This window comes from Eulemur rufifrons, unplaced genomic scaffold (genome assembly GCF_041146395.1).
Source record: "Eulemur rufifrons isolate Redbay unplaced genomic scaffold, OSU_ERuf_1 scaffold_405, whole genome shotgun sequence".
In the NCBI taxonomy this organism is placed as follows: domain Eukaryota; kingdom Metazoa; phylum Chordata; class Mammalia; order Primates; family Lemuridae; genus Eulemur; species Eulemur rufifrons.
The window spans coordinates 1,121-28,964 of record NW_027183187.1 but is presented as its reverse complement, the minus strand read 5'-3'; the positions used below and the strand labels follow the sequence as shown (position 1 = coordinate 28,964).

At 39.8% G+C, this 27,844-nt stretch overlaps 1 pseudogene; it reads left to right on the top strand.

The window, feature by feature from the left end:
- Positions 1–289: 289 nt before the first annotated feature.
- Positions 290–26,924, top strand: LOC138380396 (large ribosomal subunit protein eL30 pseudogene; annotated as a pseudogene).
- Positions 26,925–27,844: the final 920 nt, after the last annotated feature.

The following is a 27,844-nucleotide window of genomic DNA, read 5'->3' as shown; positions in this document are numbered from 1 at the left end:
AAGCTTTAACTAGTAATAAATAAAAGTGTGTAAAAATATTCAACCTTGCCAATTAAAACAAATGTGTGGCGTAGGATCTGAGTCCAAAGATGAGAAAAGGTTAGTTGCCCTCCTTGTCCCAGCCTCACTCACTCACATCGGGACTTGCAGTTGCTGCTGTATTTCAATGTGAGGTGAGGCATTATTTGAGTAGGAGCCCGCAGGTTCTTATCAGGCTAGGAGAGTTGCAGAGAGTAACACAGTGACCAGGGCAAAGATGTGAATTCTGAGCTGGCAGCCAATGACACGGATGGATCTGAACAACAACAAGAAGAGGGGTGTGATAGCACAGAAGTGGCATTGGTTATTACAGGATGCTGTGCCCACAGTGTCTAGCACAGTGCCTGGCACCTGGTAAACACTAGAAAACAGGAACTAAAACTACAAGATTGCAAATATAAGCAAATGAGTCAAAAAATAAACAAATGAATGTTTAGAAATAAGGTAATCTATTTAAATTGGACACAATCCCAAGGGCTTTATGATTTGCTGTCAACTTCAGTTTTTGGCTTCTTGTACATGCAGCTGCCAATCCCTCTGCTGCACCCACCAGAAGAGAAATGAGACCCATTAATGCATCATGCCAGCATGGCTCACAGGTGCCTGGGAAGTTTAGGGATGGTTCTAAGAAACAAAACAATAACAAAGATATAATTTAGCCTATTAAACTTTAAGAAGTTAAAAATAAAGATAATATTCAGTTTGGCAAGGTTTGTGCAGTATAAATGTAAGCACAACATTTTTTGAAAGTAGTCTGGCAATAATTCTCAAGCCCCATATATCAATTAGTTATTGTGGCAATAATGCTGTATAACAAATAACCTCTAGAATCTCAGAAAGTGCAGCCTGAGGCACACCATGACTGTCAAAGGGAAGCACTGAGTTCCCCAAACAATGACTCATTCTGTTGAACCCTGCCTGCTTGCAAAAATTACCTGGTTACTGAAGTCCGGTGATTCATTTGGACCTATAGAAGGAGAGACTGCAAGAAGTCACATACAGGTCTGTCTACCTGGGAAAAGGAGAAAACAGAGTTGAATAGGATCTAGAGCCAATGTAAGAAGGAGAAGCAGCCCAGTCAGGGGGCTCCTTCCCTAGTTCAAAGGGCAGTGAGTAGAGTTCAACTGACTTCTTATAATTGCACATTAAAAACCTCATTGAAAAGCACTTCATGGGATGATAGAAATGTTCTATATCTGGGTTAAACAAGTATGTACGTCTGTCAAAACTCATTAAAATGGTTGCTTAAAATATGTGCATTTATTCCTCAAGAAAAGTTGATGAAAAAAATAAAACCTCATTGAGAATCATCTTACTATAATTTTTAAATTTTACTTCTAGAAAACTGATTTATCTGGAAGCAGGCTGGCAAACTTAAGTTGAATCAAAAACTATTTATAGCTCTTCCACTTCTGGCTAAGATAAAATAACAGGGACTGAATTTTGCCCTCCTGTCTGAAATAAACAAACAAATGAAAAGCATAAAAGAATACATGAAAGAACAGTTTTCAAGACATTTGCTATCAGGCAAGTCAACAGATAACAGGACAAAAATCCCTGAGAGATGGGGAGCAAATGAGGGGAGTTCCATGATTGCCCCAGCTTTCTGCCTTGAGAATGTTTACAGAACATGGAGAAAGAAGGGCAATATCAGTCAGTACCCAATGAACTTCCTGAGTTTCAGGTACAGAGCTAAAAGCCTGGGGTGACAAGGCAGCTAGAGTTCATGGGACAGAGAGAAAAGAGCAGAACAGAGAGACCCTGGAGATCAACAAGGATTCCTCTTGTGTCTTCAACAGAGTACTAGTTGGCACATGCACGCAAGAAAACCACCCAAGTTTAGAAAAAAAGCCACTAGAAAGGATTAGAGATAGCAGTGTCTGGTGTTTTCACAGTGCCAGGAATAGTGCCTGTTTCCACAAGCAAGACTGAAAAACATTGTGATTCCCAGGGCATGAGGTAAAGACTCACAAAGGGCTTGCCTCACCTCACTAATGGGGATTAATTGTCCTTAGGCTGAGCACATCTTTGGTCTCACCTAACAAATATGAAAAGCAAGAACCTAAAGGATCAAACTGTTTTGAAGTAATTTAACTGCATCCCAGAACAAATCTCAAGAATATTTATAGGAATACAAAAATATTCAGCACCCAACAAGGGATAAAGAAGTTTATTTCATAGTAAAAAAGAGATCAATTCCATGAGAGGGCATAACAATCCTAAATTTTATGTTCCAAACAACAGAACTTCAAAAACAAGAAGCAAAAACTGACAGAACTACAAGGAGAAACAGAACAAATCTGCAATTTATTGCTGGAGATTTTAGTACCCCTCTCTCAACAATTTATAGAACAGGAAATCAAGTGTAAATGAAGCATTTACCAAAATACACTATATTGTGGGACATAAAATAAGTCTCAATAAATTTAAAAGGATTGAATTCATAAAAAGTACATCTTCTGGCCAAAATTGAATTAAATTATAAATCAGTAACAGAAAGATATCTGAAAAATTACCAAATATTTGAAAAGTAAACAACATACTTCCAAATAACCCATGGGTCAAAGAAGAAATCAAAAGTGCAATGGGGTCCCATTTATTTATTTTTGTAGTTGCTGTGATTGCCTTTGGGGTCTTCTTCATAAATTCTTTGCCTAGGCCAATGTCTAGAAGAGTACTTGCAACGTTTTCTTCTAGAATTCTTATAGTTTCATGCCTTAAGTTTAAGTCTGTTATCCACCGAAGTTGATTTTTGTGAGAGGTAAAAGGTGTGGATCCTGTTTCAGTCTTATACATGTGGCTATCCAGTTTTCCCAGCACCATTTATTGAATAAGGAAATCTTTTCCCCAGTGTTTGTTTTTGTCTGTTTTGTCAAAGATCACATGGCCATATGAGGATGGTTTTATATCTGGGTTCTCTGTTCTGATCCATTGGTCTGTGTCTCTATTCTTGTGGCAGTACCATTCTGTTTGGTTACTATAGCCCTGTAGTATAGCTTGAAGTCTGGTAAAGTGGGGGCTCCCAATTTGTTGTTTTTGCCTAAGGTTACCTTGGCTATTTGGGCTTTTTTCTGGTTCCATACAATGCATAGAGCTATTTTGTCTAGATCTTTGAAAAATGACATTGGTATTTTAATGGGGATTGCACTGAATCTTTAAGTCACTTTAGGTAGTATAGACATTTTAACAATGTTGATTCTGCCAATCCATGAGCATGATATATTTTTCCATGTGTTTACATCCTCAGCAATTTCCTTCCTCAGTGTTTCATAGTTCTCCCTGTAGAGGTCTTCCACCTCCTTGGTTAAGTATATTCTAGGTATTTTATTTTCTTTGTTGCTCTTGTGAAAGGTACTGAGTCTTTGATTTGATCCTCAGTTTGACTGCTGTTGACATATGGAAATGCTACTGATTTGTGTACATTGATTTTGTAGCCTGAGATTTTGCTGAATTAATTTATCAATTCCAGGAGTCTCTTGGCAGAATCTTTGGGGTTTTCTAGATATGAGATCATGTCATCAGCAAAGAGTAATAGTTTGACGCTTCTTTCTCCATTTGAATACCCTTGATTTCCTTCTCTTGCCTGATTGCTCTGGCTAGGATTTCCAGCACTACGTTGAACAGAAATGGTGACAGTGGGCAACCTTGTCTGGTTCTATCTCGAAGCAGTAATGCTCTTTATTTTCCCCCATTCAGCATAATGTTGACTGTGGGTTTGTCATATATGGCTTTTATAATATTTAGGTATGTTCCATCTATGCCTGTTTTGTTAAGTGTTCTTATAATAAAAGGGTGCTGAATTTTGTCAAATGCTTTTTCTGCATCTATTGAGAGGATCATGTGGTTGTTGCTTTTGCTTCCATTTATGTGATGAATCACATTTATAGATTTGCATATGTTGAGCCATCCTTGCATCTCAGGTGGAATGAAGCCCACCTGGTCATGGTGGATAATTTTTTTGTTTGTTTTGGATGTGCAGCTGAATTCAGTTTGCTAGGATTTTGTTAAGAATTTTTGCATCTATATTCATAAGGGATATAAGTCTGTAGTTTTATTTTTGTGTGTATGTCCTTTCCTTGCTTTGGTATCAAGGTAATATTCACTTCATAGAATAAGTTGGGGAGGATTCCTTGCTTCTTGATGTTATGAAATTTCTGCAGTATAGGTGCCAGTTCTTCTTTGTATATCTGATAAAATTTGGCTGTGAAACCATCTGATCCAGGACTTTTTTTGTTGTTGTTGGAAGAATTTTTATTGCTGCTTCAATTTTGTTACTAGATATTGGTCTGTTCAGGAGTTCTATTTCTTCCTGATTGAGACTAGGGAGGCTGTGTGTTTCCAAGAATTTGTCCATTTCCTCAATGTTTTCAATTTTTTGTGCATAGAGATCCTTATAGTATTCAGAGAAAGCTACTGCACAGCCAAGGAAACAATCAATAGAGTCAATAGACAACCTATAGAATAGGAGAAAATATTTGCATGCTGCAAATCTGATAAAGGGCTAATAACCAGATTCTACAAAGAACTCAAGTGAATCTGCAAGAAAACATCAAACAACCCCATTAAAAAGTGGGCAAAAGACATGAACAGAAGCTTTACAAAAGAAGATAGACTAATGGCCATCAAACATATAAAAAAATGCTCACCATCTCTAATCATCAGGGAAATACAAATCAAAACTACAAAAAGATACCACCTAACTCCAGTGAGAATGGTTTTTGTCAAAAAGTCCCCAAACAACAGATGCTGAAATGGATGCAGAGAGAAAGAACCACTTATACACTGTTGGTTGGACTGCAAACTAGTACAATCTCTATGGAAAGTAGTATGGAGATACCTCAAAGAACTAGAAGTAGACCTACCGTGTGATCCAGCAATCCCACTACTGGGTATGTACCCAAAGGAAAAAAAGACATTTTATAAAAAAGACACTTGCACTCAAATGTTCATAGCAGCACAATTCACAATTGTAAAGATGTGGAAACAATCCAAGTGCCCATCAATATGTGAGTGGATTAATAAAATTTGATATACGTATACCTTGGAGTACTATTCAGCCATAAAAAAATGGTGAACTGATATCTTTTGTAGCAACCTGGAGGTACCTGGAGACCATTCTTCTAAGTGAAGTATCACAAGAATGGAAAAACAAACACCACATGTACTCACTACTAAATTGGAACTAAATAGATCAACACTTACATGCACATATGAAAGTAAAACTTAATGGAAATCAAGCAGGTGGTGGGGGCAGAGAATGGGTAAATTCACATCCAATAGGTACAATGTACACTAACTGGGTGAAGGGCATACTTATAACTTTGACTCAAACTGTACAAAAGCAAATTATGTAACCTAAACATTTGTACCCCTATAATATTCTGAAATTTTGAAAAAGTACAGTTGGGAAGTACTTCGAAGTACAAGTAAATGAAAATAACATATCAAATTTGTGAGACACTGCTAAAGCTGTGATTAGGGAGAAATTTATAGCACCAAAGGCCTATATAACAAAAAAAAGTCTCAACTCAGTGACCTCAGCTTCGACTCTAAGAAGCTAGAAAAACACAAAGAAATTAAACCAAATGTAAGCAAAACAAAGGAAATAATAATTATCAGAGTGAATATCAAATGAAAAAGAAAACAAACACAACATACAAAAAAATCAAGAAAACTAAAAGGTAGTTCTTTGAGCAGACCTATAAACCTCTAGCCAGACTAATCAGTAAAAAACGAACAAAAAAAGAAGATGCAAATTAGTGATAATAAATATGAAAGAAGTAAAATCACTACAGATTCTACCCTTTTCTATTAAAAGGATTATAGGGTGTATTATGAACACCTTTATGACAATTAATTTGACAACTTAAATAAAGTAGACAAAATCCTTGAATGATGAAAACTACCAAAGTTCACTCAGGAAGAAATTGATAGCCTGAATAGTCCCATATGTATCAAAAGATTGAATCAAGTGCTATACTGTGTTCATGGATCAAAAAACTCAATATTGTTAAGATGTTAAATGCCCCAAATTGATCTATAGATTCAGTGCAATCCCAGTCAAATCCCAGCAGGCATTTTTGAAGAAATTAACAAGCTGATTATAAAAAGCCATATGGAAATATTAATACAAAGGACTAATAGTAACCAAAGCAACATTGAAAAAGAACAAAATGGAGAACTAAAACAACCCAATTTAAAGACTTACTGTGAAGCTACAGCAATCGAGACAGTGTGGTATCTACCTCAAAGTAGACAACTATATCAATAGAGCACAACAGAGAGTTCAAAAATTGACCCACACATGTATGGATAACTGATTTCAGCAAAGGTAGAAGAGCAATTCACTGGTGTTAAACCAATTGGATATCTATATTTAAAAAATACACCATATACAAAAATTACCTCAAAATGGGTCATGGATATAAATTCAAAATCTGAAACTGTAAAACTTCTAGAATAAAGCACAGGAAAAAATCTCTGTGACCTTGGGTTAGGCAATGATTTCTTGGATATGACACCAAAAGCCCAATCCATAAAAGAAAATAAGGATACGTTGTATAATATTTCATCAAAATTAAAACTGTTATTCTTCAAAGGATACTGTTAAGAGAATCAAAAGAAGTTACAGACTGCAAGAAAAATCTTTGCAAAGCATATATCTGATAAAGGACTTGTCTCTGGAATATATAAAGAATGCTCAAAAACCAATAATAAGAAAACAACCCATTTTTTTTTTACTTGGGAAAAAGATTTGAAAAGAAACTTTAATGAAGAAGATAATATGGATGGCAAGTAAGCTCCTGAAAAGATGCTCAACATCATTTGTCTTTAGAGAAATGTATATCTAAATTATAATGTAGCTTCTACATAGCTATTAGAATGGCTAAAATTAGAAACATTGACTATACCAAGTGTTGATGAGGATGTGGAGGCAATGAAACTCTCATACACTGCAGGTGGGAATGTAATATGATACAACCACTTAGGAAAACAGTTTGGGATTTCCAAAGTTAAAGATACACCTACTATATATACAGTCATTCCTCTCCTAGGTGTTTACCCAAGAGAAATGAAAGCATATGACCACACAAAGACTTATAAATAAATATATGTAACAATTTTATTTGTAAAAGCCTGAAACTGGAAACAACCTAAATACCCATCAACAGGTAAATGAATAAACAATTTGTGTATACGTCCATACAACACTACTCAACAATAAGAAGGAATGAACTACTGATACATTTCAAAATAGTTATCAGTTAAAGAAGCCAGTCCAAATATATATGTATATATATGTGTGTGTATATATGTGTGTATATATATACACACTATATGGTTGATTCTATTTATATAAATTTTAGAAAGTGCAAACCAATGTATAATGACACAAAGTACATAAGTGATTGCCTGGGAACAATGGGAGTATGTGAGGGCGAGTAGAGGAATAGATTATAACCCTTTGGGAAAACTTTAGGGGGTGATGGATATGTTCATTATTCTGATTGTGGTGATGGTTTCACAGTAATACACATACATCAAAGTGTCCATGTTAAAAATGTGAAATTTATTGTGCATCACTTACACCCCAATAATGCTATTAAAAACAAAAACATAAGTTATAAAAGTGCGAGGAACTAGCAACAATTTAAAGAGATAGTGTACTTTTTTGTTTTATTTTATTTTGTTATGTTGGTGAGGTGGGGAGATTTAAAAAAGATATTATTGTATAAGAGTGAGGGAATCATGAAAGAGTTTTCAGAGAGTAGGGGAAAAAACAAGTGCCTCAAAGTTAGGTGGAAGCGAAGCAGGGATTGGGGAAAACTGGCAGAGGCAGGCTCCAAGCAGTAAAATCTAACTTCTTCAGTTTCATCTGGAGGCAAGAGATGGCACAAGGAAGTCACAGGAAGTGGGCATTATCTGATGGCTATTCAGAGAAAAAGAGAAGATCAACCAACCTTCATTTCTCACAGCCTCAGAAGAGATGTCATTGTTGGCAGTGACAGAGAAAAGCTACTGGAAGCTGAGTAGACCCTGGAGGCTCTCATAATCCAGCTTGCCCTAACATCCCAGAGCTTCAAGAACACTCCAAGAGAAACAAAACTTTACAAATTTTCTGGGTGACTTAGATGAGGGGTCTCCAAATAATTTTTATTGCAATCCCCCATAGGGAGAAAAGAATCTGAACATGTGTCTTCTAAATAGGGGGACCTACTAGAAGATTACACGCATATACTGTTCTATCAGTATATTATATTGATTTTTAAATGGGCATTAAAAAGTAGAAATTGTAAAAGTATAAAATGAAAACAAATAAAAATCAGGGTTATAATGTTTCCTCCCACATTCCAGATTAGCTTGCATACTGGGTGACTAGACCTCACTGTGGAATCCACCGAGTTAGATAAAACATTCTAGTCATGTATAGTGGATGGAGAATCATCAGACTTAGACCTAGTAGGTTGTGACAATATTAGGAAATATAGAAATATTTGTGATAGCAAATTATTAGAAACAATCGACCTATCCAAAGTATAATAACCAGTCAAATTTATATCCATTCAACAGACTACCAAGCAACCATTTAAAATGATGTTTTCAAAGAATATTCCCCAGCATGTAAAAATGTTCATGATACGGTTTTACATGGAAAAAATCAATTTATAATATTCAGAAAGATTCCAATTTTGTAAAATGAAAATTATTAATGTATCATAGAAGAAACCTGAGAAGAAATGTATTGACGTGGGGTTAAATTGTGAATGATTTTGCATTTCCACTTTATCCTTTCCATGTTTTTCAAATGATCTACTATGAACATTTTCCACTGTATAGTTATAAAAACAATAATTTTGTGAACAAAGCATCATAAATAACTCCACCAGGCAGTAAAGACTGATGACTCTGAGGAAGCACCTACAAATCTGGTGAGAGGTTAGGAAAGTTAGAAATCAAATTTTAAAATAAAAAATCAGAACTCTGAGCATAATATAAAGTGTTCTGGGTTCTCGGTAATGATTGAAGACAAGGACCTTCCAGTACTCAGGATATTCATTCACCCAGTTCCTCTACAGACATCCGCCCTCATGTGCTGATGTCATAACAGGCTCTCGGGGAGGCCCTGAGGATACAAAGATGCTTCCGATGCAGGTACCCCGCCCCGGAGGATTTCTCAGTCAGTTGTCCTGTGCTCTCATGCAGTGTTATCAGAAACAGAAAGCAAAAATATTTTTCTTCCCTTATATAAAGCAGCTTTTATTGTAAAGCAGAATGGTTGAGAGATGTTCTGGCCACCACAACCTAGAAAGGTACAACAACTAGAGATCCTGAGACAGACAATGGAGGTGTCAGACATGCCGCAAGGGTAGAGTCTTCAGTCTGAAAGCCAAGAGGAGAAGGCGGTCGGATCCACAAAACCAGGAGCCTTGAGGATGCACGGGGCACAGACTCACTCACCAAATTCCAAAACTCTGTGACCAGGGGATATCCTGTGAAATGTGATCCAGGTTTAGTTCCAGACATAAAAGGAAGCAATTTCTCTCACAGTGAGTAATAAACGGATTGAAACTTATTGGAATTCATCACCCCCAAGAGGTGGTGCTGGCAGGAAATACAAATGCCTTCCAAAAAGATTCAGACAAATTTAGGAGTGACAGAATTGTAAATGACCTCCCTTGCTCACTTCCTCTTGTTTTCTGCCTCTAAAGCAGACATGGCCTTTAGAGACTGAGCCTGTGTTTGCCCTAAGAGCTGCTGCCCAGATGTCCCCTAGTGGCCAGGCAAGGTCAGGGCCCCCATTCTGTGCTCCCACGGCAGTGTCCTGTGTTTAACTCATCACAGCCCTGACCATACTGTGTTATAATTCCTTCTTGGTGTGCCTGTGGCCCAGGGACGTTGTGACACCAGCAAGGGCAGAGCCAGTACTGAGTAAGTGTTCAGCAAACATGGGTTGAAAGAAAGAGTGTGTGGACTCTACCTGTCCTTGTTCGAGGAAGCAGCCTGGAAGGCATGCCAAAGCCTGCATTTAATCAAGGCCAAACCTTGAGAGTTTTTTATAGTGACAGGAATACAGATTCCTCTCTGGTCCTCACTTGGCACCATCCCCCACCCTGAAACCATGTATTCCCAGAGCAGAGGAGAACGGCTGCTTAGGATACGCTCTCAGAGCAATGCCACCAAGTGAAGTTGTGCAAGAACATCTCATCTGAGGAAACAGCTCTTAGAAGTTCCTGGGCGACTAATGTCTAGAGGACTCTTTTATCCCCCTCCTCTCGTCAGCCCCCAGACTTGCTCGCCAGACAGCTCTGTTGTCCACCGTTGCGGGCTTCTGCGCTTTCATCTGCAAATCAATTCCCTGGGAATTTCACAATAAAATATAGTGAGCTCTGTTATATCAAGGACACAGTCTCCTATATCTCCTCTAAAACCTTATTTTATAACATTAATCTTATCCATAAGTGTGCCAAGATTCTTTAGGTGGAGGGTGTGGGGATTTTAATTTGTTTTTCCATTAATGATCAGCATTCATGCTTAACCTGCAAACATTGCTTCTATCAATGCAGTGCAATGCTAATATTTAATGCACATAATAAATAGAATGAGCAATTCTGGGGTACAGTTTCTCTCCATAGGGCTTTTGCAAATCTCCTGCATTTGGCTCAGGAGAAAAGAGAGGGGAACACTTTATACTCTGGTAAGTTGCAGTGGTCAGCTAGGGTTCAGTTTCCTCATTCTTGGCATTGTTCAAGGATATTTGGGAGGGAGGAAAGTTAAATCAAAAGTAGAGATCATAACACTATACAGTTGTTAAAGTTGGAGAGGACCTTAAGGGCTTTCTATTCCAATGCCTTTCTTTTACAAGTAGGGAACGTGGGTACAGATGGGACCATATGGCCCATGAGTAATGGCACAAAGTCCAGAAATGACAACCTACTTCAGATTCCCAGAAACCTGAGGGTGTGACCACAGTGGCAAAGCACCCTGTTGCTGAGTTTGTGTCATTGGCCCACCAGGGTCATCATATGCCACAGATTCTCCTGGTCAGTGCTCATTTGAAATATTCTGTTATATAGATCCTACAAATGTATTTTAAGATTTTAGATATTTACTATGATTTTGTGTCCCCAAAACACACTCACTAGATTTACACAAAACCTGTAGAGGTAAAAACTTAGGTCCTGCTGAGAATGCCAGGAGCCCAGAGCCAAACTCTGACCAGGACTCAGATCCGGAGCACAGCGAGTCCAGGCCTCGGGGTGTCCCAGATATTCATGCCCACCAGCAGAAAAAGGAAAAGGCACCAAAAACTCAAGATAAAATAGATGCCCACGGTTATCACTCTAGAGGCCATGACACCTAATGTTTTGAGCAGTCAGGTGGGAGGATAAACAAGGGTCACAATCACTCCCCGAGCACAGTCTCCATAAGAAGCATCTCTCAACAGTTTCCAAGATAATAAGTCAATATGATGGTTATGAAGGTTATGGTGGGGGAACAACATTCTGGAAAGCAGATGTGAAATATAGGACTAGACCATCAGTGGTCAGCCTGTGGGATCTCCAAGGCAGGTGGACTTCACATGATAGCTGCTCCGTGTACTCACCCTCCCTCCTCCCACCAGTGCGGCCTCTACCCTGCTACAACTGGGCTACCTTTCTGGAGCTGGGGTAGGTAGGAGCAGGGGAGAAAACATGCTGAAATGATAGAGATCTAAATCTCAAAAAATCTCTGTTCTCCATTGAGTTAGATGGAGTAAGGGCAAAACAAATGGACAAAACTACTCTGCCTTGAGGTCAAAGAAAACTCAAATGAAGCACTTGGCAGGAACTCTTCCCACAGTACCTAGTGCCCTGGGAGCCCAGCCTGCTGCAAGAAGACACGGGCCACATTGGCTTCCTCAGCTGACATCTGTGGATCTGACTTGTGACCCCTTTGTCCCCTAGAGAACAATGGTTCCAAAGTATAGGTGAGTGTCCACTGGCTTGAGAATGCAAACTGCTGAGGGATGATGAGAAGAGTAGCAGGAGCAGTCAATGGCTGGACAGTGTGGGTCCAGGTCAGAGCCTCTGCTTTCCCACACCCTGCTCCAGGGAAGGCCTTCCTCCCACTGAGCTTAGGCATGTGACATTTCGGAAAATATTGACACTCTCTATAGGGGAGAACAAATATAATTTGTTTATTAATTATCAATTACAGTACGGTTTATTCAGTCTATATAGTTACACCTTTTTCATTGTATTTAATATTGGGGGTGTTTTTATTGGTGGTGGTGGAATCCTTCTGATTACAAACTGAGATAAACTGTCAGTCATTTAGGAATCTGAGATCTGTTTGTTCTTGCTGGTTTGCAGGAAGAGGCAAGACTTTGAGAGCAGGAGAAAAGACTACAGCAGGACTGAGACAGCTATTATGCGACACACTATTTCAGGCAGACATGGAAAGCTCATCTGTTTTAGAAAAAGAACTGAGAGAGGAAATGAAAGAGGAAAAGCTCATGGAGTTCACCTGTTGTCATATGGGATATTGTCACACTTTCTGGATATGCATCAGTTTCTACTTTTTCCGACACTTCTATATCTTGAAGAAAAGAGAAGGAAAAAAATCCTGCAAGCCCTAGGATCTGGTTCTGGAAGGCAGAGTGGGGAGAGACTGACTAGACTGTGATCAGGTAACCAAGAAAGATGTGATTTCTAAGCTTTGTCAGTGTTTTGAACTGTGAAAGTATGGAGACCCTAAGCAGATGGCCCTCTGCTTTTAGGACACTTCAGTGGGTGTTTGGATATGGGAATCTGGGTCCAGAGCTTAGTCTGAGTTGCAGAGGGGAGATGAACTGCTCTGTTTAAGAAAGTGGTAGAAAGGTAAGAATGATTGAGTCCAGGCACAGACATCACAAGAAGTCCTGAGCCACTGCCATCCCAGTGCAGAAGGGCTAAGGTCATGCCCACTTGGGGGTCCTCTATGTTCCCCCAACTCTGCATTCCCCAAAGGCTACAATCCTATTGATTGTGTCTTACCATACACACACACGCACACACACACACACACACACACACGCTCTCCAGGGATCTTCATGGACATTATGTTTTCCCTCCAGTGTCTTCTTGCTCTGGGCTATAGCCACTATATCCACGCTACTAAATCTCCCACCCTAGACACCCCTAGACACCCACTACTTTCCACTCTCCTCCATAGTGACCACAGATAAGCCTTCTGTGAATTCCTAGGTACTGGAATACAGGGCCAGGACTGGAGGAGAAGATGAAGATAAAGATGAAGAAAACTCACAGACACCCACCTCACTCAAGGCAGCAAACATCCCTCTTATTCTGCACCAATTATGGAGCTGTGCTTTCCTGCCCACAGGTCTCACCAGCCTGGCTCTGCATTCCACCTTTGATGCCTTATTGTGCTATTGTGCTACTGGGGGATGGGGAGAGATAACCCTACTGCTTAAGCCTAAGACCTTCCTTACTTGGCCTAACTGATGAAGAAAAATGGGAAAAGGCCACCATGGGCCCATACAGTTGCACTCTCACTTCTCCATTGACCCTGTAGCTACCAGCAGTTTTGGAAAATGGGAGACACTTTGAACTAAATGTGAAAGATAAATTTAAGTTTAATAAAATGTGACATTTCCCTTTATTTGTAATATTGGTAGTTGAGGTACAGAAGGAATATTAAAAACACTGCTCCATTTTTAAAATGGTATCTTAGTAGAGGGCCTTGGGGGTGGGGAAACTATTTTCCCAGCAGAGCCTTGTATTGCTAGACTTACTGCAGAGTCTGCTGGGAAATGGAGTCCATTTGTCTAACAGTGCTGTGTCTGCCCTATCTGCATTCCTCAAGTCATGATGATATATCAGGAACTACTTTCTTTCTCCAGATGCCAATCCCAATAAAGCTATTTCTTCTGGGGAAAAAAATAAATGAATTATGGAATTTGTGGTTTGTACCTTGGGAGCCATAAAATGGAATAGAAGACACAGGAGGAAGAAAGATGGCAGCAGGCCAGGCCCACTGGGGATTGTGGCTAATTTTAGAATATGATGGCTGATATTCAATTTTAAGTGATTGCCTATAAACTCTACCCATTACCCATAGACAATCCTTAAGTAGAATTCTCCTGTGACTGTAAAGTGTGTTAATGCTAACTTGGGGTGGATTTAAGGAATTGGGGAGGTCTTCAGCTTGAAGCAAAAATGTGTAGAAAACGAATGATAGTCAAAGTAGGCAAGAAACAGAGCTGAAATCCAGAATTTAGGAAAGCAAAATATTAAACTGAAAGCTAGGTAAGAGAAACACCAGCTTCCAGATAAACTATAATTTGAAGAAGAGATACTCGTTGTTATGGGCTGAATGTTTGTGTCCTCCCAAAATTCATCTTAACCCCAATGTGATGGATAGGGCCTTTGGGAGGTAGTCAGGTCATGAGGGTGGAGCCCCCATGAATGGAGTTAGTGCTCTTATAAAAGAGACACCACAGAGCTCTCTTGCCTTTCCACCATGTGAGGATACAATTAGGAGACAGCAGTCTGCAACTCAGAAGAGGGCACTCATCTGCCTTGACCATGCTGCCCCTGTAATCTCAGACTTCTAACCTCCAGAACTATGAGAAATAAATTTCTGTTGTTTGTAAGTCACCCAATCTACGGTACCTTGTTATAGCAGCCTGAGCTGGCTAATATACTGGTATAAGCCAAAATTAAATTTTAAAAAAAAGAATTTTCTAAAAATCTAAAGCAAAATAAATCAAATGAACCTAAGTTAGTGGCATAACCACACACAGAGGAACTATTCCAAGATATTTTAAAATATACCAGTTGATTTTACATCCTAAGTAGGATAAACCCTAAAGGCAAAAAGGCTACAGAAATATTATAAACTGTGTGTATCCAATTATCATATTATTTACATGTTGGTTTGACTATTCTGAGATCACTTAATGTGTATTGTAGGATAAAATAAATTAATACTTATGTTGACATTTCTGATAACTGGAATTTTCAGCATAGGAGAAGGAGTTACAGACATAAAATCAATGAGGTTAAATAAAAACCCTACAATTCTGAATTTGAATTGGAAGTATCAGCATGAACTCATGATAAATTTTATCTTTTGAAAATGTAAATATTTCCTGGCTCTATCTGCTGAAAAGTCTAGAAACAAGGACCAACCCAGTAGCAATGAGCACCCCAGTGTCCACACTATGGTCTCTAAATATTTTCCCCAAAAGGATTCTCCTTGAAGAAAAGGCTTATTCCAATTCTGAAACAGGAAATTAACAAGGTGAGCCTGAAATATTTTATACTAAAAATCAAGGAGATAATGAAAGACTACCAGGGTTTTCTCAAAGGACTCAGGATCTAAATTAAAAAGGTTCCCGCTATTCAAAAATGGAATAATTTGGCTATTGATAGGGACAAAATTCAATGATTTGATACTATATCAAATACATTTGAATCCATAAGCCTATAATGATAACTAAAGAAAAAACAATACTAAAGAAGAAATTCAGTAGTAACTGAAGGAAAATTAGGAAACCAATTTATTACTCATAAAACTGGTAAATACAAGGAAAGTAAAAAGCAATTATTTTTCCTTTCTTACAAGAACTATACCACAGAGTAACCAAATTAATGATGAGGGAAAGTTTTTCTTTATATTATCATACAGATAATATGAGGTGAAGAAGAAATTATAGAATTAGAAAAATCAGTATTTGGTAACAATAAATGAATTGGTGGATCTAGGCAACAATCATCAATGCCACTAATATCACAAAGAGATAACTGGACAGCACAGGTCTCCTAATGAAAATACACAGCTCCACCAATGAAGTAGACTTGCCAAAAGAAAAAAAAAATTAAACCTGAATCTAATCAAGCCCTTAGCTCTAACTAGCAATTTAAAGGAAGAGAGGAACTCAGTAAATGACACCGTGAGGCATTGTAGGATGTTTAGTAGCCAATAAATAAATAAATAAATAAAAGAATAAAAAGAATAAATGACACCATGAGATCCAATTCCAAAATCCAAACAGTGGAAAACCCTGTAGGACAAACAATCCAGTGTCTTGTTTAACAACTAAATTATAAAGAAATAAAGAGAGAGAGAGAGAATGAGAAATGGAAGGGGAACCTTCAAATTAAAAGAGACTTAGGACAAATACCAACAATTGCAATATGTGGACCTTGTATGTACCTGGATTGAACCAAACTGTAAAAAACAATAAAAAAATGAGATAATCAAGGAAATGTAAACATTGATTGGATATTTGATGATATTAATGGATTTTTGTTGTTCTATTATCGAATGGTATTGTGGTTAGCTTTTTGCTAGAAAAAAAGGGTCCCTAACTTTTAGAGTTACATAGTAAAATATTTATAGATAAATTGACATGATGGCTGGAATTTGCTTTGAAATACTGGAAGCGGGCAAGGTCAGTGAGTGGGAATGTAGCGGAAACAAGATTGGCTGTGAGCTCACAATTGTTGGAGCTGGGTGATGGAGAACTATTAATAGATGTTCTCTCTCTTTCTGTATGTTTGGAATTTTCCTATAATAAAAAATTTTTAAAGAAAGAAAAGAAGAGAAAATAAAAGAAGATGCTGGATTTCCACTGGGCATAAGAGAAATACTTGGACCACTGTCATTAGTGGTGTCATCCCAAAAAGCTGCAAGACTAGAGACTTCTAGGTAGCTTTTAAAGTGAGGGTATTTCTTCATTCTTATCATTTTCCCACAGGGATTGTATTGTAACTGGATCTTTTCTCCTTTCCTAAATACGTTTACTTCCTCTTTAGTATGTTTCCACATAGAGAACAGTCCTTTCAGCCCCCCAGAATTGGAGGACTCTGCAGCCAGTGCCAACAGGAGCTGAACTCTGTGCCATGTAAAGACTTGTCCACTAAGTAGCAAAAGAGTGTGTCATTGATGGCCTAGGGGTCATTAATTAGAACTCCAGGAACCAACTCTGGCCTGAAGTCTTGTTGTTTGTCCAATCAAATGTTTAATTTTTTTCAATGCCTTTGGTCAAAGTGTGTACCATGATTCTGTATAAACCTACACCCATTCTCAAAAAATTAAAAATAGAATTATCATTTTCCAGCAAGTTGACTTCTGGATATATACCAAAAATAATTGAAAACAAGGTCTTGAAGAGGTATTTATATACTATCCTCATAACAGCAATATTCACAATATCTAAAACTTGGAAGCAACCCAAGTATCCACTGACAGATGAATGGATAAGCAAAAGGTGATGTGCCATGTGTATATACAATGGAATATTACTCAGACTTATAAACGAAGAAAATTCTGCAACATGCTACAACATGGGAGAACCTTGAGGACATTATGCTGAGTAAAATAAGCCAGTAACAAAAAGACAAATAACATAGGATTCCCTTTATATGAGGTATTTAGAGGAGTCAAAATCACGGAGACAGAAAGTAGAGTGGTGGTTTCCAGTGGCTGAGGGGAGAGGAGAATGGGGAATTATTGTTTAATGGGTATAGAGTTTCAGTTTTATAAGAAGATAAGAATTATGGAGATGGATGGTAGTGATGATTACACAACATATGAATGTATTTAACCACTGAACTGTACACTTAAAAATGGTTAAGATGATAAATTTTATGCTATGTGTATTTTACCACAATAAAAAAAATGGGGAAAATCCTTATACCCAGGTCTATCACACATTGACAGTACCTGCCTGGCCCTGGAAGGTTGGGAAACCCTGACAAAGACCATAAATTTTAAGGAAATCCTAACCCTAATATTTAGAGAATCTCTGCATTCTGTGACATTTCAAAACACCTTCCACCACAAACCCTTTGGATATTGCTAGTTTTCAGTGCAGACTCAGTAGCCATCCCCTCACCCGTTCTGCCTCCAACTTTAAATCTCGAATCCATCCATAAGATTTGTATTAATATGAATTGATTAACAAAAATTTCTTCCTGTAGCTCAATGAAAACTTTCACTTTACTTTCTCCTGTTTTCTAAGCGAAAATACTTTTGGATTCTTAAAAAATCATTGATTTGATTTGATCTAATGAGAAAAGTCAAGCCAAAGTAGCCTATCTCATTTAGATAAAATGATTGCAGCGGGATGAGTAACTTTTGTGCTAGGCCTCCTTGATTAACCTTCTGACGAATCCTATAACACAATAGGATCATTCTGTAGTGGAAACCCTGCCTCTGAGGAGAAGATAACTGGCATCCTTTCAAACTGCCTTAGAGGACTGCAATTGGGAACAGTAAAGCAATCTGGGGCGGGGGGAATGGGGCACACCTACAGTGAGTTTACAAGGGTTTGAAGACTGACTCTGTCAGTTCCTAGCTTTGGGCAAGTCATCCTACCTCTCTGTCTAAGCCTCAGTTTCTGAGCTTTCTCTATGCAGTGGGAATAACTTTATCCACTTTATAGGGCTGTTGGAGGATTAAACAAGATCATGAATGAAAAGAGAGAGATAGAGAGAGAGATAGAGAGGACCTGGCAAATAGATGTTCAAGTATTGCTTCCTCCTGTTATTTGAAGGTAGGCTGAAACTGTATCTTAGCCAAAAAAGGAACATGGTATGCTCTTCCAAAACTCACACAAATACTTTAGAGAAAACTGGGTAGACAATGTCCACCTAGAATAAGCACAGAGCAAGGAGACAATGACTCTGAAGACATACTGCCCTGCTGATGCAGAAGAAAGAGTTAGTTGCCATTTGGAAGGACAAGAAGGAGACGCTGAATTCAAGATAACATATTTCTTGCAAGTTTCCAGGCTTCTCAGTAGTTCTTGCTCCTAAACTGGATGATTTATAGAAAACTACAGGCTGTGTCCAAAATGCATATACTATACCTAGAATGTTTGCCCTAACCAATGTATTGGAACTGATAAGATTGTTTTATCTATAGATTTCTATGATGGTCTCTGGCAAATAGCCATGGGGGAGGTATCTAGACAGCAACATTTATAACACCAATTGGGATGTTGGGTTTTAATGAGTTCAGTTTGCACCAAGGACTATGTTTTTGTCTCAGCAAAGGTTGGTCGATGGAGTACACAAAGGGCTGAGCATTTTTACCATGGCCTGTGCTCAAAAAATTGCTGTATTCATGGATAGTGCAAAGGCATGCCTGGGTCATCCCAGAGTCTAACTCAGAGCAGAGTCCAAGTTAATCTCACGTGAAACTTAGTCAATACCAGGCTGCTTCCCAGGCCCCCAAGGGTGGTAAAAAGACAGGATACAAGAGTCTCACCTTGCTATTTTCTGGCCAAATTGCACCTGGAATTTTGTGTTCAAATTCTGTCTCCCACACTTACAAACGGACTTAACAAACTATATCATGTTCTAAGAAAAGCAAAATTTTTGCTGACCATCATGGATGAGGTTTTGTTTGAACACTGAATAAAAAGTAAAGATTTAGAGAGAAGCAAAGCCTATCCTTAAATGCTCCACAGGCTGCCATAGCATTGGATTCATTTTGTGTAGACACAGAGGAAAGAACTAGAATGAATGGGTAGAGGTTACACATGGCGTAACCTCAAATCTCAACTAAAACAATGTTTCTAAATGCTTAGATATGGCCCAAAACACAGTATGGGCTATCCAAAGAGGTGGTGAGCTCTCTGACACTAAAGGTAAGCAGAGAGAATTTAGACAACCACTTTTTAGCAATCCTGTCGAGGAGACTTATGCATTGGCTAAAGAGTTGTTTGGATGACTGCTAGAGCCACTCTTATGATCTGAATGTTTGTGCCTCCCCCAATATTCATATGTTGAAATCCTAACCCTAAAGATGATGGTATTAAGAAATGGGCCCTACAAGGTGGTAGTTAGGTTATGTGGGTGAAATCCTCATGAATGGTATCAGTGTCCTTATTAAAGAGGCCCCAGAAAGCTGCCTTGCTCCTTCCACCATGTAAGGGTACAGCAAGAAGGAGCCATCTATGAGCTAGGAAATGAACCCTCACCAGACTCCAAATCTGCTGGCACCTTGATCTTGGGCTTCCCAGCTTCCAGAACCATAGAAATAAATTTCTGTTGTTTATAAGCTAATCAGTGCATGGCATTTTGTTATAGCAGCCTAAACAGACTAAGACAGTCACACATCCCTGACGTCCTGTGCTTCCCTGAAAATTGCAGTTCATGAGTAGCAATGTGGCATACTGGTGCTTTCAACCACTTGGTTTGGAAGATATATACACCTGGGTTTCAATTCTAACTCTGCAAAACTTGGCCAATTTTTTTAACATCTCTAAGGCTCAGTTTCCATTTATAAAATAAGAATCATAATTGGAACTACCTCCTACTGCTTTGTAAGAACTCAGTCAAATTATCTTGAGCTCAGCATATTAATCACATCCCCAGGAAAGATAAAACAGGTCTTCCTCACCAATTTGACAACACTTTGCCTTTTATAGATACATCTAATGATGGATTAGATGTTGTGTTTTATTTCCTTTTGATTTATTTTTACAAGAATATGAGAACTTAAAACAGGATGCAAATTCTTTCAATGGAAAATAATCCCCAAGAAGAAACACTGGTAGTGGTTTGGGTGTCAGGGAAAACCTGCCTGTATTTTGAGTCAGGAGTTTCCTCTATGGACAGATCATCATCAGAATTTCCAATGCCCTACCACATGGCATGTAGGGATGTCAGACTTCCAGTGAAGCACTCAGACTGCTAGGGATGGAAACAGCTGGCAGATGGGCTTTCTTGACTAAAAAAGCGTAACAAACTGGCCTGCAGCAGTTCTCAGTCTCAGTCACGGGAATGGTGCACTTCAACCTTTGCCCAAGATGGCAGAAGAGAGAGGTTGCATGGGGTATGTCGTGAGGGGCCCGTGGATTGTGGAGCGGGTAAAAAGGGATTATTCCACAGCTAAGCAAGGAGATGTAACGCAAGAGGTGGGTTTCTAGCTACACTGCCAAGCCGACCTCATTCGTGTTCAGGCTCAGTTTCTCCCTTATCCAAGAGTGGGAAACCCAGAGCCTATTCTTCACATCTAATTTCTTGCTGGTGAATAAAGTAAGCTCACAGCTCTTAACTGAGAGAAAGCAGCCCCATAAGACTTGTGAATAAATGAATATGCACTCTAACTTACTGATGCATCTCTGAACTTTGATTTCTCTTGTCAGGAGCCCAATTTCATTATAACCAAGTGCTCCATTCTGCCAAAAAAAGGGGGGGGGCCACATAGGGAAACAATGAAATTATACCCCCTTTGTTTGGACTTCAATCGCATTGCAATCCTCAGAAACTTTCCATGATATCACATCCCCTTAATGTGAATATTTACTGCCTAGGTCCCTTGAGTAATATCTTCTTTCTTTCACACTCTGTTCAATTTCAGGTTTCAATTTCAGTAATTTTATTGACATGACAACGTACACAAATGCTGCTGGAGTTAATCCAGCAATGCTCCGTGGCTGGGACCCGTTTTATATCATCGCTGTCTTTTCTATTATTCTCCATCTCTCATTTGGTGATGGGCTGTCACAGAACAGTAGGGTTATCTGGCTGCCCTTATTTTCCCTGAAAGTTACAGAGAATTTTCCCTTCCATCTTAGAAGAAGGAAGTCTATTGCACTTTCGGGCAGTTTGACAAAAAGAACATTATCCATTTTCTTCATATTTTACACACAGGAGACTCCTCTTCCATTTCCCTAACTGCCCTGATTTCAAAGTTTTCTTGTGTAAGTTTGAAATCATCTCCAGTTGTTGTTGTTGTTGTTGTTGTTCCATTTCTATTTTCAGGTTGGAATTATAGGTCTTAAATCTGTTAAAGGCTTGGGGCGTATATTAGTTCCTTGGGCAGCAGTAAGAAATTACCACAAACTTGGTGGCTTAAAATAACAGAAATGTATTGTCTTCCAGTTCTGGAGGCAGAAGTCCAAAATCAAGGTATTGGCAAGCCTCTCTCTGAAGGTTTCTTCCTTACTTCTTCCTAGCTGCTGGTTGTTAAAATCATTGGTGTTCCTTGGCTTGTAAAGGCATCACTACAGTCTCTGATTCTGTAGTCACATGATGCTCTCCCTGTGTCTGTGTCTGCATTCAAAGTTCCTCTTCTTGTAAAGACAGCAGTCATTGGATTAGGAATGATCCTAATCAAGCACGAGTTCATTTTATAAAGACTCTATTTCCAAACAAGGTCATATTCACAGGCACTGGGTCTAGGACTTGAGTATATCTTTTAGGGGGACACAATTCAACCCACAACAGGACATTTGAAGAATAAAACACTCTGTTATTATAACATGACTCTTAGGTGCCCTCTCTGGGACAATAGAGAGGCACAATCACATTCTGTGTCTTACAGCCTGGATTTTAGAACATTTTCCTCAAACTCCTGGTCCCAAGCGATCCTCCTGCCTTAGCCTCCCAAAGTGCTGGAATTGCAGCCGTGAGCCACCACACCTGGATTAGAACATTTTTATAAGAGACATTTAGGTCTGGAAGTAACCAAAACCTACCCTCAAAGTTCTTATGCCTTCCTGTCTGTGTCATTTTCTGGAGTCCAAATACACAGAGGCTGAGACAGTGAAGTACTCACAGCTATGTAACTCACCTCATCCCACCACCTGTTGCATACAAATGCGGGTACCAGGCAGATACAAAACAATTGGAAGTCAAAAGAGAAATGCCATGCCATAGTATTGCCCAGAATGCACACATACAAGCATGTTTGTATACACACACACACACACACACACACACACTCCACTTTTCACATTGTTTTCATTAGCAAGACTGGTTTTGAGATGTAGAATAATCAGCCATCTTCATGTCAGTAGCTCTGATGGCCCAGAAAGAGCTCTTGCTTCTTCACCATGAAGGTGGAAAGATGTAGCTAATGAGCATCTCCATGGATGCTAAGTTACAGTGGAGAATGCCACTCCCCCCCCCACACCCCTCAGTTAGCTGGCCTGACCATATTGAGCTATTTTAATACAACCTCAGTCACAGCAGCAAAAGTTCCCCGGCCCAGATACATTCCCTCACCTTCCAGTCTCAAAGTCTGCCCTTTTCCCCTTAACCTCCCTTCTTTGCTCTCTGGTTCCTTCATTTCTGTCATTTCTCATCTGGATTGTTGGAGCAGTCTCCCAGTTGGTGACTCTGTCACAGGGTTGCCCCTGCTAATCCTGCTTTCACATTGCCGTAAGAGAAATCTTAAAGCACCAACTTCCCAACGCTCAGAACCTGCGATGGCTCCTCATCTCCTAAAGCAGAAGTTCTAACTTCCATGTGCATCAGAATTGCCTAGAGAGCTTATTAAAATTAAGATTTTCAGCCACATCCCCAAAATTCCTCATTCAGTTGCTGGGGTGGGGGCTGAGAATCTACATTTGTAACAAGTTCTCAGGCGATGCTGAGCTGCTGGACCAGGGACCACACTTTGAAAACCACTGGCCTAGAAAATGAAGTCTGTGCTTCTAGGAATGCAACACAGTCTGTGGCCCAGTCCTGCCTGTTTCTCCATCTTTATTTCCTTTCAATCTTCCTGCTGACATTTTAAACTCCAGCAAAATCATCTACTTATATTTTCCAGCAGACATCATGCTGTTGCCTATGGCTTTCATATTCCATTCTTTCTGCTAGCAATTTGCTTTTCCACTTTATCTGTCTTCAAAACCTGCTTAAGCATCACTGCCTCAAGGACGTCTTCCGTGAGGTCTTCACTTGTCCCCCATCAGGTGCCTTATACATGGTTCTATTATGTTTATACATCCCTCAGTCCCTCCTTAACTGGACCATGCGATCCCTAAAGACTAGAATCATACTTTTTGCCCTGATGGTCTGAATTCCCAAGAGGCTCAACCAATGCTTGTGTTTCTGCACATAACCAGGAAAATTGGTCAAAGAGGATTTGCACAGGGAGGTAGCTACACTGTTCTTTTATGTGCCTTGTACATCCTCAGTTTCCTCTGTATATAGGAGATCTCCTAAAATTTCATTTGTGACTTGGAGGATGCAGATGAGGAAATGTACAGCAGGGTCTGTCTGCATATAGGACTTTTTCTTCATAATATTTTCACTGATGAGGAATAAAAGGAAATATAAAAGTATGTCCAAAAATATTAATACTTCAGCTAAAAGCATACATAAACCAAGAAAAACAGGCTCTGCCATGAAATGAGAGGTACAGGACAGTGGAAAACAACACAAGTTGGTTTAACATCAACTTGGGTGACAGAGCTGCCACAGGAAGGGACTTTCCAGATCACAAAAGTCCATTACAGTCTGCACACATCTCAAAGGAGACCAGCCAGAGTCGTCATGCGGAAGAAGCGCTGAGGACAAACAACTACCACCGTGTTATGATGACACGAAAGCTGAGCAGGCCAAGAGGGAGAACTTGGTGGGGAGAGGTTTGGGTTTTGTGTACGTTTACAAATCCAAGTGTTCGCGATTGGGAGCTGCTGGGATACTGTAAATACATACCTGCCATTGCACCTGCTGGTCCTGCTGAGTTCAGTGTAGGTAATAATCATGGGCATAGCTACATCACTTTGGCTTTCTGCCAGCCAGTCCTCATTGCTACATGGAAGAAGCCAGGGACTAGCAAAATCCAGAACTTTCTCTCCTGATGCCCAGGCTATGGGCATGGGGCCAGACCATCAGGCAGCCTGTTGCTCGGGTGGCTCTCCTTGTCCTAACCTCTGGGACCTGCCAGAGGGAAAGAAGAACACAGAATGGGAAATTACAATGTCCTATATTTGGAAAAAGAGCATCAGAGATCATACTTAAGTTTAACATTGAGAATGGGATAACATTGCACTGGTCAGGCCAACTCTGTCAAAGGGAGACTTCAATTTCCAACATTACTCAACAGTCTCACCTAACTAAGATAATGCAGGTGACTCAATAATCACTTTAGACCCTCTTCTGACCAGGCATTAAGAAGCAGTAAAGTAGCAGAAATTGTGCATCACTTTTTTGTGATGTTCTTGGGGAATATGGGCCAGGAAATGAGGGGAAGATCTAACTGTAAGGAAGCAGAGACCAATTAGGGTTGGGGCTGCTGTGGGGAACATTTTCTAGGTCCAAAGACCACAGTGGTACGTTGGTCCCCCGGCATCAGTGTCAGCTCAGACCCAGAGCTAACAGTCCCCCAAATCCAGGTATTTCCCTTTCCTCAGCACACACTTAACCTGGCAAATGACCACAGGTCACTGTAGGGAACAGTTTGTGGGACACTTGCCATACACACATGCTACTGCACCACAGGTCGTTACTGAGTGGACGTGGCCTTCTATGCAAAGAGTGGACTCTGAGACTGTGAATCTGTGACTTGAAACTGGGTGAAGACTGTGGCTTTCCATGGGGCAGCTGAGATGAGCCCTTTTTGTCATTTTACAAGTGGAACAACACTCTAATCAGCTGTCCCTAATCATCAAACATCCCCAAAACATTGCCATGATATCTTTATCATTTCCACAACCCCCTGTAGACCAATGCCCCTCAATTGCCACTTCAGCCTTATGGCCTATTATAGTAATGACAGCAGCTTACCTCTGACCCTAAATGCCACCTCTAACATCCTATAATCCTATCATCCCATTGACATTATGGAGCCCAGGTGCATGGCAACATCTCCCATAGTTAACCTCATCCTACAGAGGGCAGCTGGCACCAAGTTTGTTAAAAGAGTCCAATGTCCCCATCACCTGTGCCTTCCTTATTGCCTTAATGAAGGAAGTATACTTCCTTCATTAGGGATACACTCAGGGCCTTCCAAGGGAACATAACCAAAGTGGTTCTTGTGTCTTACATAATAAATCCATTCTAACAGTCCCATCTCTCTGAGCCTTCTGGCTCCTTCCCTAAATACTGTGCCCAAGAAATTCTGGCCTCTAGCCTTATTACTATAGGCCAGTGGTTCTCAAACTTTAGTAAGCATCCAAATCACGTGGAGGGCTTATTAAAACACAGATTGCTGGGGTCTACTCCAGAGGTTATGATTCAGCAAAGGATTTGCATGTCCCCAAGTGAGGCTGATTCTGCTGATCTGAAAACCACATTTTGAAAATCACAGTGAACTATAGTCCACTGTCATATACAAACTTCAAAGGGCCATCCCAGCAAACTATTAGGACCAACTTCAAATGCATGTCCTTGTCACACCATTGAATCCTAACCCATGAGCAAAGACTTCAATAATAAATTCTCTCCTGTCTAATCTTATATTCTTCTGTGGTTAAATACCCATAAGATCCATGCATACATGTGTTCTGGTCCCTGCTGGTGCATACTAAGTAGGTCCTACAATTTCTTCATAATATAAGCTACTGTCTTCCATAGCGTGGCTGTACTTCTCTACTCAGGCCATGTTGACATTTGGCCTTTGTTACTGTCCTGAATGAACGAAGGGGGGTGAGATAAATTCTTGTGAAGAACAAGCAGATTGGTTGACAACATTTGGCTGACAAAAAAAAAAAAAAACGGGAATTCCTTCCTCTCTCACTCCCCAGCCATCTTGGCAGCTGGTCTTGGTTGGGGACTGTTCGGCATCTAAGACAGGAAGATGGTGGCCACAAAGAAGATGAAAAGTCATTGGAGTCGATCAACTCTAGGCTCCAACTCATTATGAGAAGTGGAAAGTATGTGCTGGGGTACAAGTAGACTATGAAGATGATCAGACAAGGCAAAGCAAAATTGTTCATTCTCGCCAACAACTGCCCAGCTTTGAGGAAATCTGAAATAGAGTACTATGCCATGTTAGCCAAAACTGGTGTCCATCACTACAGTGGCAATAATATTGAATTGGGCACAGTATGCAGAAAATAATACGGAGTATGCACACTGGCTGTCATTAATCCAGGTGACTCTGATATCATTAGAAGCATGCCAGAATAGACTGGTGAAAAGTCAATTGTGCAAATCTTTTCTTTAATAAAACTTGCCAGAGCCCATGATATAAAAACAAACAAACAAACAAACAAAACAAGCAGAACCTTATGAGGTGCCTACCCCAGGTGAGTGCATTACACTATCTCTAAGCAGAATGAGGGTTGGACAAAGGGATGGGGATCCTTAGTCATTCTGGAAAGTTCAAAGGTATCTGGAAATTCAAGATCCTCTGGTCCATCTACCCAAATTACCCCAACCCAAGTCTCAGGACTTCACCGTTTTCCGATTTAAGACATGACCATGACATAGGAGACTTGTCCAGTCACATGCTCTCTCTCCTTTGCAGCTCTGATGCCCTGACGATTAGATGCTGGGCCTGATCTTCAGCACTGTCTGCCCTGTGGCTGCAGAGGAGAACATTTCCTTTAAAAACTTCCATAGAAATTTCTGGCTCTCAAAGCATAGTTTGTCAGTTGGGTGTTCTGAGATTGCCATTTTTAAAGGTCTAATGAAGTTTTAAAAACCTATCCCACTCTATGACTTCTGCAATTATCATTGCCCCTGCATTGTGCAAGAGCTATAGCCACCATATATCATAACACCTCACTTTCTATCTACACCTCATCAGGAGTGAATCTAGGTGAAAACTTTACTCATTATAATGCCACCGCCTCTCGGAAGTTATCTCTAGTCTGCTTATCACTGGCATAGAGATTCTTATTCCCTCCAATGCATGAGCAGCACAGCTCCAAAATGCCACCCAGGGCTCTGCCTCATTGGACCACTGCAGATACCAACTTTTAAGGCAGAAAACAGAGCCTGATGCAAGCGGCCTTTATTAGAAGGTTTGGCATTAGGTGGTAGGTGGGAGGGTGAAAGAGGGTGAAGCTGGGAAGGAGGGGGAGCTAATACAAGAGCATCACATTTGCCACCCCTGAGTGAGT